We start from the raw sequence: 13,729 nt of genomic DNA on the forward strand, positions 1-13,729 counted from the left end.
AACTTTGTATTTAAATACCTTGTATTCCCTCGTTGGATTAAATATTTTAATAAAATATTTTTATTTTGTACTGTTCCTCTGTAATTCTTTATGACCACTAAAAAATACACATGTAAACTTTGTATTTAAATATCTTGTATTCCCTTGTTAAATTTAAATAAAATTTTTTAATCTTATAAAATTGTTATCATACATTCTTTTTCTAATTGACACCATGTAAAGATTTTTCAAAGTAGTGCAACAATTATTTTTTGAGGCAATATATATGTTCTCTCTGTAATTGGCGCTGTAATTTAAAGAGATATCATTTCTTTTTTGTAATTGTAATAGATCACTTGAAGCGCGACTCTTACATAATTTTGTGATGTGTATCACTTGGGTTATAATTTTTTGGAAATAAAGATACTACTGCTTAGATTTTTTCGAGATTTTTCGAGATACAAAGAGTACGTCTACCACTTGTTACTTAGGTTTTTTCGAGGTATAATACTACCACTTTCTTTTTTTTCGAGGTAACAACATATACACTACTATACGTGTACTTGGCGCCTTTCTTTACCTTTTTTTTAAGAAAGGTAATTTTGTACGGATATCACGCCTTTTTGTAGTATTACGCATTTTATAAACAGTATGTACAGGGTAAAGCTATTTGGAGGTATTATACTACCACTTTGTTTTTTTCAAGGTACCAACATAATACATATACACTACTATGCGTGTACTTGGCGCCTTTTTTTACCTTTTTTTTAAAAAAGGTAATTTTGTACGGATATCACGCCTTTTTGTAGTGTTACGCATCTTAATCTTATAAACAATATATCTTATAATCTTATAAACAGTATGTACAAGGTGTGAAGCTAAAGGTGTTACGGACTATTATTTCTAAAGAAAACAACAATTTAATATTTTGCTTAGTTTTTTTTAAATAATAATCTGTAACCTTTTTAGTTGTACACCTTGTTAATGCTATACATATGTATACCACAGAAAAAAATTACTACTTAAAAATAAAAATGTAATGTGTCTGAAGTTGTTAATAATAGGTAAAACGTTTGACACACACACACACACACACACACACACACACACACACACACACACACACACACACACACGCACACGCACACGCACACGCACACGCACACGCACACACGCACGCACGCACGCACGCACGCACGCACGCACGCACGCACGCACGCACGCACGCACGCACGCGCGCGCCTTAGGGTAGCAGAAGAGAGAACAAGAGAAAAGTATCTTCGCGAACAATGGAGCTAGTCTCATGACGATGAGTCAAGTATGTACAAGAGCGAGATCGCAATGACCGATATGCAAGTGGATTAACCTAGTCGCGAAACCTAGCCGTTATACTGTTGAAGAACCGACCGCATAACATTCCGTCTTTTTCTAATCCCACTGTGAATCGATTTTCCAGCTAACGTATATCTTATGTCTTCGCAAAGCTTAACTTTTAAATCCTTTAGGGAGATCAATCACTTCAAGACGACACATTTTTTTTAGAGCGATTGAAGAGAAAGACAGAGAGCTTGTAAATGTCGCGAATAACGTCTTGGACGAGTATAGTAGCGTATACGTCAAGTCGGGAGGCGAATAGAAGTTAAGCAATGGAGAAAAAAAGACAGACCAAGATATGCGAGTTAATTCAGTTATGATATATTTTTATATATTTTACAGAAGGCGTATAAAAGATGTAAGAGAACTTGCGGTAAAAATTCATGCAAGTCTTAATAACTTCAAGGATTAAACTGACGAATATACAAAAGCTACTAAATGTACTCAAAGCTACTTAATGATTAATACAATGCTAAATGAAGTGTTGTACAAAATTTGAATAGAGTCAAAGATTGCAGTCAGCTACATATTATATACACGAAAATGAATTACGAATTATTATTACGTAACGATGTTCATTGCGCTATATTTTCGCTTTGTTAAAAAATTATAATAAATTATAATAAATTGAGTTAATCGCAGCGCGCGACAAAGTTATGTACGTGAGCACTGTGAGCGATTTAATGATTGTAACCTTACTTGTATACATTTCCTAGAAAAATATTTCTATATTATGCTTAACAACAATATTAAATATTAACATTTCATAACTGCCAAACGTTTCCAGTTGAGCGCAATTGCACGAGTTACGAATCATTTATAGACTCTTTTTCCCAGTTAACTAGTTTCTACTGCATTGAAATCTTGCATAGAAAAAAATGTATTAGCATATCGCGCAAGAATCATAGATATCTAAGTAAACAATTAATCAAATATATACAGTATATATGCGTACATCTGGATTAATTCGAAAGCTTAGTCTCCATCTTTTGAAACATAAAATAATTTTATGCCACAACAGTGAAGTGCGAAATATTAAATAAAATGCTCCATTTAACAATAACTTCTAAGGTAACAAGTTTAATCTACGGTGACCTAAATTTAAACGTGAAAAGAAATTAAATTATTTCAATGAGTTCTCGAATCGTCCCCAATCAGAAATAGACATGAGTCACGTAGAAACAAATTTCCTAATTCGTCTGAGTTATTCGATACAATGTTCTAGTTTAAATGTGACACTACTTTGTAAAATGTTAAGTTTTATTGTTTTCTCTACTCTACGATCAATATAACAATCTTTATAAATTTTTTTCTAAATAAAAATATTCTACACAATCGGAAAACTATTTTACAACATGAGTAAAGAACGAAGTCAAAAAGCGAAATAATCAATTTTGACGCGATTAAAGGGGATCATCAATAGCGATTGTATTAAACTCTAGTCCATACTGACTAAGAATCGCGGATTATGCGTGAAAATTGTAGAGTTTCTTGACAACTCTTATGTACAGATGGATTCAAGTGTTTCTGGCTTCATTCATCTGGTCCCATGCCTACTTGTTCAGCATGTCCGTTCATTACCAGTTCTTCAGTAAGGGAAATTAGCTTTAAAAATCAATTAATTTCAATTAATTTGCGCATCTGCAAAGAGATTCTCGAAGATTGGATAATAATAACTACTTACCTCATAATTTTGTATCATAAAATAAATATTTGCATAAATATTAGTTTGAATGCGACCTTCAATCTGAGTTTGGGCAGCAACTCCCTTTGAGGAACAATTTTGTACCACATTGTAAGCTTCTGTCGACCATTTACCTGCAAAAGAGTAACATCAAAGTATAATTACATATCCAAAGATAAATAATTTTGAGTGTAGAGATGTATATATCTAAAATCTACTTACACGTAGGAGTTGATAATAATCTCGTTGATTGAAATGTGGCTTGGATCAGTCAACTCGCGAAACTGTAATATAATAATAAATCGATTAGAATTTTCGGAAACATTACTTTATACGATTCTTTCACACGATGACGGTTAATGTTAATTTCCGATTACCTTATTATTACGTTTCGCGTGTTCTATACTTGTCGTCATGACGAAACATCTGACCGAAACATTGCGCTTCTTGGCTATCTCAATATCTCTCTTTCTCGAAGCTGGATCAGGATTGGTATTGTCTATAACTATACTTTTTCCTTAATTCAAGTATTGTTGGACTGCAGCAATGCACTTCTGCCAGCTGCCTAAAGTGTCTTTGTTGACGTATTCGTATTCCTTCAGATAATTCTTTGCAAAATGTGATTTTCCGGAGTCTGGACTGCTGACCATAAGTACCACCTGTTAATGGATATCTATAAGCACGAGGAAAGAGCGGGCCTCTGTTCACATTTGACGTTCACGATGATATTCGTGTTATGCACGATGCTTCTGTCGAAACTGAGGAATCACATGCCGGAAAAATTTTACTTAGGTATTTATCATTAAAAGAATACTTTGTATAATTCTCTTTTATGTTATTTCTCATTAGATCATGGTACGAAAGGAACAAACACATTTTTCCAGCGAGTAGATGGGAACCTTTTGATCCAACAAAAAGTTATGACAAGTATACAGTGTCGGATAAAAATAGGAAGAAAGATAAAATCTGATAAACTTAGTTTCAACGAATTGTCCAATTTTGTTTAAAGGATTCAGATTCAAAGGACTGTAATTTAGTAGAGCTACATAATCGAGTAAATGAATTAAATATTATCACATAACTGAATGAATTTGAATCTGAATCCTTTAAACAAAATTGGACAATTCGTTGAAACTAAGTTTATCAGATTTTATCTTTTTTCCTATTTTTATCCGACACTGTATATTTGTCATAACTTTTCGTTGGATCAAAAGGTTCCCATCTACTCGCTGGAAAAATGTGTTTGTTCCTCTCGTACCATGATCTAATGAGAAATAACATAAAAGAGAATTATACAAAGTATTCTTTTAATGATAAATACCTAAGTAAAATTTTTCCGGCATGTGATTCCTCGGTTTCGACAGAAGCATCATGCATAACACAAATATCATCGTGAACGTCAAATGTGAACAGAGGTTCGCTTTTTCCTCGTGCCTAATCGCAATATTACATACATTAAAATAACATGCCAACATTGTGATATTGCTTCATAAGTTTTATCACTTAGTATCTTTACCTTAGTTACAATAAAATCGTAAAACGTATAATAGTGCGGTAATATAAGAAAGATCCTCCTTGACATACATTAACTGATCTACCATTACTGTTTTAAGCTCGCTGAATTCACGCTTCAGAACTTCTAAACATCTCTGAAGAAGCTGATAGATAGAATTACCTGTATGTGAAAATTTAATTTATGCAGTAGAACATTATATATCACGCCAATGTTACTCCAAAAGTGACACTGGAGTATTTTAATAACTTAAAAATTCTCTAAATCACTGAGACATTCACCTTTCTTCATTATAACACTCCGACGATAGCCAGATCCATCCCAATAACTGAATGTGATCTCAATTTCTTCTTCCTTCAACGCGTTCTGCTTTCCAGCCCATTCTTGCCTCAATTCTTCCTTAAGTTTATTTTCCTCCTCCTCCCTTTCCCTATCTGGCAAGAAACTTGTATCTACATCTGGATTTTTCTTAATCTTCTTAATCGCGAGGCCATCAGATTGCTCATTTTCTGACTGCGGGGATTTTTCGGCATTGTCTTCGTCCAGATTAAAAGACAAAGCTTGAATCTGTCTCTTCTGTTTGTTCTTTTCTTTTCCTGCTCTTTTTCACGTTCCTTGTATCAAAGCATGATATGTATGACTAGATGACATTCAGAGCACTGGGCAAAAATCACATAACATTCAGAGCACTGGGCAGAAATCACATGTATATATATATATATATATATATATATATATTCACGGCAAACCGCATATATAACATCGTGTTATTTTTATTACATTTAGGAAAATTATTTCATATTAACTCAATAGGCGTTAAACTTGCATACATAGGGAGCTTTCCAGCAAGTGACACAAGCCGACACAAACGTCGTTCTATCTTTCTTTTTTGGCAATGAGTAACAAAGACAAAACGATACCTGTGTCGACTTGTGTCGCTTGCTGGAAAGCTCCCATAAGTGAATCTCGCGTTTTATGTAAAATTTTGTAAGAAATCGGTAATCTAACCTATACTACGTTTACGCGAACGTTACTTAATTCTGTAGTAACTTACGAACGATACGATAATTCCTCCGCATAAACGGGAGATTTTATAGTAACTACGATGATATCGTTCGTATAAGTTACTACAGAAGTAATACTCACGTAAACGTAAACTATTATTCTTTGACTTATCAAGAGTTGTAAACTACCCAGATAACAATGCCTGATGATCAGATTTCATCACGTCATGATCTTCTGATATTGATCGAAATGTGATGTATGTCTTGTGATCATATTGTGATGATACACATCATGAGTACAAGTTAACATGTATATGAGGAAATATATGAGCTCAGATATTTACGTTACTTAGCCAACTCATGATAATCACATGCTGACCCTGGTGGAAATAATTTTACAACAATTACCGCGAGCGCTAGTACCACACGCTGCCGCGACGCGGCTATACCACGCGTCACTTTCTCGTAATCAAAAACCATCACGCGCTAGTATAAGAGGCGAGCTTGTGAGAAGCCTAATTATACAATGTTCTTTGCTGCAGATCAGCTTAAGTGATACCTCTGGTATCACATAGTGCAGAGGTCTGCGAAGCAATTTTTGATAAATTGTTGGATACGTCTTACTTATTTATTTACATGTTTTTAAATAATTTTATTAAGTATGAAATATTTAAAATTGTTGTCATTTCTTGAGCTTTATATGCACACAATATGCAGTATTTCATTGAACATTTATGTGTTCATTATGTCACTATTTTGTAAACTTTTATAAATTTCATAACATGTCTGCATTCTGAGCAACATATGAGCCCGCATCTGTGTCTATTCTTGCCATCATGTTTTTAATAAACGTGAGTACAATATGTACTCAGAACGAACACATTTTGCTATCTGGGTATTATAATTCCTGTCACATGCACTTAGTCGCGTAAAAGAGTCACGGTGCGGTTTCGCTTCGCGTCGTATAATAATAGGATAATTACATGTAAATAAAACAATTACCTTGAATCAGAAAAAATATTAATCGTCGCGTCGCGTAAAGAGTCACGGTCGGTCTCGCTCCGCGCGTACTTGACGTGGGACACTATACCGTGTTATAGGTTATAGGTTATAACTGACTGTGACAGGTGACAGCGCGCTAAACGCACTGTCTGCACTGGTCTGCACTGCGCGCAGTTTACACACACGTATCATCGAGAAACTGGCGATACTAGTGGCACCGCCAGTGTCGAAAAAGTGAAAAGGACGCGATTCCAGCCAATGAAATGATGCCATGGCATGAAATACGGTCGACGTAGAAGAAGTATCTTAAAAATAAATTTTCACATTTGGACTTTGCGTCGCAATATCTCCGCTCGTAGGGCACGTAGCGGAAATATTATAAGAGAAACCCCCCCCCTAATTCGACCCCAAGCTATCGATTAAGCCTACTTAGAACTTGATCCGTTCACTCGTTATCGAGATCTCAACATCTCGAGTACTCGCAACTCGTCGCGTCGCGTAAAAGAGTCACGGTCGGTCTCGCTCCGCGTGTACTTGGCGCGAGACACTACCGTGTCTCTTGATACGTCTATGGTAAAATCTAATAAAATTAAAAGTTAAGGTAGTTCGATGATGAAGGGCCGAAGTCAAAACAATGTTTATAATTTTTTTATTTTTATGATTATAAAAAAATAGAATAACGCATCGCAAAGCTTTGTAACGACGTAAAAAGACCATTAGTAAATAATTTTTACGTTGTAGAATAATATTTTGCCTGAAATAGATTAAATAAAGTGTGTGTTAACGCGTCGCTTGACTAGTTTTCAACTTTAATTATTGTACGGTGGATCGTGTTCACCTTCAACTATAGGCTTTCTCACAGTGTCCTCTTTCCATCGATATATATTGTTCAGACATTTTTGGCAAAAGATTTTTCGCAAAATCGTGTTATTCATAGGAAAATAACCTCTTTTCCTATTAGACCAATGTTAAAATAATTAAAATCACCTAATTTTAAAATTAAATATCTTGAGAACGGGACGGTGAATTATCTTTTTTCTAGGCTTAATCGATTCAGGAGAGTTCCTTTTTTCGATATAAAAAATAAAACCTATCACTTTTGGCAAAAGTTGTTCATCATCGAACTACCTTAATATAACTTTATATAGGATCCCTTTAGAGAAATGGGAGAACTTTAAAGAGATAGCCTCAAATATGGAATAAATGAGATTGTAATTAAGTAAATGCAAGAACAAAATGTTTATGCGATCAAATACGATTTATTTTGTGGTTTAACATATAGTTCCTCTCATTTACCTAACGATTTTAATTATCCTACTATATGAGCGTATGTAATAATTGCCAGATATCTTTATGCAACGTACTCAAAATGTTTTGCAAAACATCTCAGAGATGGTAGCAAAATCTCTAGGAGATGTCTGTGCAATCTTTCATAAAGGTCTTTGTGACAAAATAGCGGACATTTTCACGTATCTAAGACATATATGAGACATTTGTGAGATCTTTTGCTTCCTCATAGCTTCCTAGAGGAAGCTTTGTGATGGTAAAAAAATTTTTTTTCGAGATTTTGATGGAAATAGGTTTAGAATGTTCCAAAATGTCGAAAAATCATATTAGTAAAAAATGTCCGGAAGTATGTATGTATGTGTGTGTGTGTGTGTACGGATTTTTTGTACACGCATCTACTTCTACAATTTTTTAGATACCAGGTTGAATTTTAGTACACAAATAGAGTATCATAGAAAGTATGTTCTCCTCTAATTTTATTAAAATCTGTCGACCGGTATGGATTTTAAGGAGATTTTCATTTTTTAGAAAAGTGTGTTTTACGCTGTAGCTTTCTTAATATTTGAGATATCGATCTATTTCTAATTCTATTATATTTTTCAGTTTTTTCTACCCCTATTTCATATATAATTTTTTAAAATTTGGTTAATCAGTTCTTGAGTTATAGAAATTTCAGTAAACTTGACTGTTTTTTTTAACAGAAATTTTAAAGAATTATTGATTGATTAACCAAATTTTAAAGAATTATATATGAAATAGGGGTAGAAAAGACTGAAGAATATAATAGAATTAATAAAAATTGTTAATAATAAAGGGGTTACCGATTTCTGTTAAAAAAAACAGTCAAGTTTACTGAAATTTCTATAACTCAAGAACTGATTAAACAAATTTTAAAGAATTGTACATGAAATAGGGGTAGAAAAAATTGAAGAATATAATAGAATTAATAAAAATTGCTAATAATAAAGGTTGTATTTATATTTGTATACAAATATGTCGGAAACAGTAACATATGCGAAAGGTATAAACAAGCCTGCTGTTAAAATACGTACAGTATATTCGTATATTGATCTTTCATTTAGAATAATTTGCGCAAACTAAAAAGTAATACAAAATACAAAGCTGCAAAATTAAAAAATACACCATTCTTTTCAGTAGAAATTTGTGTTAGATTCAAATCGCAATGTGAATTGTAATGAACGTAAGTCACTAAACTAATAAAAAGTTTATGTAAAATTGTAGTTCAATAACTACATAAGCTACAGTTAAATTTAGACATATACGCTGACCAATGCACATCATTTGCTCTTGGTATAAAGTTTTATACGTACATGTATACATACTGTTGCGCCCGTGCTGAGACACCCGTTGAACTTCGCTCACGAGAAGCCTGAACTGAGTAGCTTCAAGCCGAAGCGCGTCCCTTGACAACGGGACACATATGAATGTATTGATTTATCTTCGACTGTCAGATTTATCTGGAGATTCGAACCGTTCGGACCTGTTCTCTAGATCTTTTATGTATAATCGTTCTGAACCTGAATAAACCCGAGATCCTCCTTTTTAAAAGAGTGCTTCTTTCTTTCGCGAATCCGGGAGTGCGCGGCGCGAACGCGAGTGTTTAAGAAATAGCGGAGCGCAGCGCAACATTTTGGGGGCTCGTCCGGGATAGGACGAGCGGACGAGCGGAACTAAATGACGAGCACCGACGAGCCATTGACAGCGCCCGCGACGAGAAAGAGAGCGCGGAAGGGAACCCCGAGGCCGAGTGCTCCGCGGCTCGAGACAGAGACGGAGATACGACCCGGCTCGAGCGCCCCTCAGGTCTCAGCAGAGGAAGAGATCCTGCGAGCGATGCTACAGGAGATGCGGCAGATGCGCGAGAAGCACGCCGCGTTGTTACGGCAGCGGGATGCGGAGCCTTCGCGTCAAGATCGCACACAGATAAGTCCTTCCAATAACAGAGCTTACGGAGATTTGGGGTCGCGAATCGCGTTCGCGGAAGTGTATCGGGGAGGGGAAGACTCGCGTCGCGAAGCGGAATGTGTAAAATTAAAGCCCGGTACGTACGACGGAACGATTCCGTTGCGAGAGTTTTTCTCGCAATTTGAGTAGATCGGAGCCCGGTAAAGATTATGTTTAGAATAAATAACTTTTTTTTTGTGTTCCGAGTTACTGCGTTTTATATTTGGTTTCGCAGAAAGAGAGAGAGAGAGCGAAAGAACTTATGAAAGAAGATGTCAGAGGCAACGAAATCGCTTGAAGTCTTCTTAAAGAAGTCTGCCTCGCCCACGGTTTTCGATCCGTGGTTTTCCGTGGGACTTAGAGCAAATGCCGAGGCGGGGACTGGGGAAGTCTTGCGAGACGCAGGGTCCACGGAAGTTCCCCCCCCCCCAGTCCGAAGACTTTCAAGAGGAGCGAATCAGCGCTGGAAGCAAGGGGTCCGCATCGGGCCGGAATGAAGTGGAGTTCCAGCGGAGTCGTCCTGTAATCGGCAAGGGGGAAGAGCCTGGCCAGCTCTCGCCCAGAAGAGGCTGTGACAGGAGACTCGAAGAGGAAGAGGTCCGCTTATTCAGCTGCCCTTCCGGATTGTCGGGACGACAATCTTGAAGAGGGAGGGCAGTGTTGCGCCCGTGCTGAGACACCCGTTGAACTTCGCTCACGAGAAGCCTGAACTGAGTAGCTTCAAGCCGAAGCGCGTCCCTTGACAACGGGACACATATGAATGTATTGATTTATCTTCGACTGTCAGATTTATCTGGAGATTCGAACCGTTCGGACCTGTTCTCTAGATCTTTTATGTATAATCGTTCTGAACTTGAATAAACCCGAGATCCTCCTTTTTAAAAAAGTGCTTCTTTCTTTCGCGAATCCGGGAGTGCGCGGCGCGAACGCGAGTGTTTAAGAAATAGCGGAGCGCAGCGCAACAATACATACATACATATATGAGCTTATTTGTATAATAATCATTATAGTAATTGAAATATAATGAAATCTACACAGTTTCTGTCAATATATTGACTGTCAATATCTCTTATAATTATTATATAGCTGCAGCATGAAAAATTATACAATACTATTATTAACAGAATTTCTGTATCCTTTCTAAAACATAATACGGAACTATGGCGTTTTCAAATATTATGTTTTATGTCGAAATTGAAAAATGTATACAAGGTGTACAACTAAAAGGGGCGAAACTCCCGAAAACGTCCGTGCTCAGATTTAGGTCAAACTTTGTAAATAGGTTCCTTTGAAATAAAAAAGACATATCCTACCAAAAGGATTTTTTGCGACTCCAAAGTTTAGCAACTTTTTTAACATTTTTGGTAAATCTGAAGAATAGTGGCCTCCTCACCGATTTCGTTGAACTTAGGCTTAATCGACGCGTTTTTGCACAAAACGACCGAATCTGGCAGAAAAAAGTGTCGCTCATCTGCCCCGCGAAGCGAGATATTAAACGTAAAAGTTGACAGGAATTATAGTAGGTTAGTGACGCGCTTTAAAAGTATTTAACAAGGGGAGGGCACGACGTTGTCATCCCCGATTTGGCTAAAATTTTACGTACGTGCAGTGCTTAAAAAGAAAATCTTATGGACCAAGCCGTAGGATGCACTTCTCAAGCATCTTCGAGAAAAAGCGATTTGAATATTTGCGTGCATCACTAGTAGCTTAACAGTTTACGAGTCTCCAACCGAAAGCGTGGCGCAGCGGGCAGCGCGCCAGCTTCATAAGCGCGAGATCGCTGGTTCGAGTCTCGCTGCTGGCTCTTTTTTTTTAAATGTTTTTTTATATATTCAATATTTATGCTCTGATTTCCTGCGACTCGGGAGCTATGCGTTCTGTTTTTTTTTCTTCTTTCAAAGGGAGTGAGAGAGAAAGAGAGATTTTCATACTTCATACTTCTATTCTTTTTTTCAATCCTTTTCAAAGATTGATCGGTAGAGAATACTGGTTGGAAAAGGTTATAGTAGAAAGGATGAGTAAATCAAGTACCGAAAAATAGAAAACTTCATTATTTATTCACATGTGTGCACGCGATATTTATTACTTATTAATTGACAATTAATTGACAATTAATTGACAATTGTAAGTGTTTAAAGCGCGTCAACTAACCTATGTATCCGAAAACGTCCTTGCTCCGATTTAGATGAAACTTTGTGAATAAGTTCCTTTTAGATAAAAAAGATATATACCAAAAGGATTTTTTGCGACTCCAAAGTTTAGCAACTTTTTTTACATTTTTAACTTGCTTCCTCCGCCCATACATTTTCCACGCGAAACAAACCAAAACAGCTCTCAAGTAATGTAAACAACCATAAAGTCATACCCGTCAAAGTCATAACATAAACATCATTGGCGAAACTTCAGAAAATCAGAAACGTTGTAAACTACGATGCATAGTTTTCGAGATATCAATTTATATAATCTATCACATAGTATAATAATATACACAGAATTAGCAGTGAGAGAGAAAGAGAGAGAGAGAGAGAGAGAGAGAGAGAGAGAGAAACAGTACACACGTAAGCGGGGGAGGGGCTACCGCACTTCCCCCGAAAGCAGGGGGGTGGGGGTGAACCTCGGTTCGCGTGAAAAGTGTATGCGTGAAGGCAGTAGGCTAGGTTCCGCCCCCCTGCGGGGGGCTCCACTATTATTAAACTAGACACATAGTGTGCCTCCAAAGTCCATGCGTGAGCTTTCCACGCATGGAAAGTTGTAAACCCTGTGACATCTCGTTTCGCGTGGAAAATGTATTCGCGGAGGAAGCAAGTTAAAAATGTAAAAAAAGTTGCTAAACTTTGGAGTCGCAAAAAATCCTTTTGGTATATGTCTTTTTTATCTAAAAGAAACCTATTCACAAAGTTTCAACTAAATCGGAGCACGGGACGTTTTCGGAAGTACAGCTCTAAAAGGGTTACAGATTATTATTTCTAAAAAACTAAGCAAAATATTAAATTTTTTTAGAAATAATAGTCTGTAACACCTTTAGCTTCACACCCTGTACATATTATACTGTTTATAAGATTGTAAGATATATTGCTTATAAGATTAAGATGCGTAACACTACAAAAAGGCGTGTATCCGTACAAAATTACCTTTTTTAAAAAAAAAGGTAAAAAAGGCGCCAAGAACACGCATAGTAGTGTATATGTTGTTACCTCGAAAAAAACAAAGTGGTAGTATTATACCTCGAAATAGCTTTACACCCTGTACATACTGTTTATAAAATGCGTAATACTACAAAAAGGCGTGATATACGTACAAAATTACCTTTCTTAAAAAAAAGGTAAAGAAAGGCGCCAAGTACACGTATAGTAGTGTATATGTTGTTACCTCGAAAAAAACAAAGTGGTAGTATTATACCTCGAAAAAATTTAAGTAACAAGTGGTAGACGTAATACTTTTGTACCTCGCAAAAAAAACCTAAGTAAGAAAAAGTAGTACGTAATCAAGTAATCTATTACAAAAAAGAAATAATATCTCTTTAAATTACAGCGCCAATTACAAAGAGAGAACATATATGTATATTGCCTCAAAAAATAATTGTTGTATTGTACTACTTTAAAAAATCTTTACATTGTGTCAATTAGAAAAAGAATGTATTGTTGCGCCCGTGCTGAGACACTCGTTGCGTGCTGAACTTCGCTCACGAGAAGCCTGAACTTCGCTCACGAGTAGCTTCAAATCTAAGCGCATTCCTTGACAACGAGACTCATATGGATTTATTGATTGATCATCGCCTGTCAGATTTATCTGGGAATTCGAACCGTTCGGACCTGTTCTTCAAACCTTTTCTGTATAAACGTTCCGAACCTGAATAAACCTGAGTTCCTCCTTTTAAAAGAGTGCTTCCTTTCTTACGCGAATCCGGGAGTGCACGGCGCG

The 13,729-nt window shown here is 36.3% G+C and overlaps 1 long non-coding RNA gene across 2 annotated transcripts; it reads right to left on the minus strand.

Annotated features, from left to right (window-relative positions):
* Positions 1 to 1,652: 1,652 nt before the first annotated feature.
* On the minus strand, positions 1,653 to 6,444 carry LOC139786501 (uncharacterized). 2 transcript variants are annotated; one of them, XR_011722324.1, is made up of 7 exons: positions 5,697 to 6,444; positions 4,832 to 5,209; positions 4,554 to 4,712; positions 3,415 to 3,696; positions 3,260 to 3,321; positions 3,038 to 3,171; positions 1,653 to 2,958 (listed from the first exon to the last, which is right to left on the minus strand). It is a non-coding gene; the product is annotated as an uncharacterized lncRNA (long non-coding RNA). The 2 variants fall into 2 exon arrangements; XR_011722323.1 differs by lacking the exon at positions 5,697 to 6,444 and having other exon boundaries at positions 4,832 to 5,267.
* Between the last annotated feature and the right edge of the window lie 7,285 nt (positions 6,445 to 13,729).

This window comes from Temnothorax nylanderi, unplaced genomic scaffold (genome assembly GCF_030848795.1).
Source record: "Temnothorax nylanderi isolate EJ_2023f unplaced genomic scaffold, tnyl_v1.0 TNYL_tig1054_pilon, whole genome shotgun sequence".
NCBI lineage: Eukaryota > Metazoa > Arthropoda > Insecta > Hymenoptera > Formicidae > Temnothorax > Temnothorax nylanderi.